The following is a 263-nucleotide window of genomic DNA, read 5'->3' on the forward strand; positions in this document are numbered from 1 at the left end:
TCACCTGGGGGACCGCCCCTCCCCGCCAGCACCCAGAGCTTGCACTGAGCCTCTCCCCAGCTAGCCCGCTAGGGGCACACGAGCTGCGGCAGCCTGGCCTGGCGGGATGCATTGTGGGAGCTGTAGTTCCCCCTGCTCTATCCCTTGCACCGCCCCAGCCGGCGGCACTACAGCTCCCAGCCGCCGCCGCGCGGCGCACCCCCCTCACCCCCCAGCCCGTGGCACCTTCCCAGGCTTCCCGCGCGCGTGGGGCAGGCAAGGTG

The sequence above is a fragment of the Chelonoidis abingdonii genome, chromosome 5, assembly GCF_003597395.2.
Source record: "Chelonoidis abingdonii isolate Lonesome George chromosome 5, CheloAbing_2.0, whole genome shotgun sequence".
Classification (NCBI taxonomy): domain Eukaryota; kingdom Metazoa; phylum Chordata; order Testudines; family Testudinidae; genus Chelonoidis; species Chelonoidis abingdonii.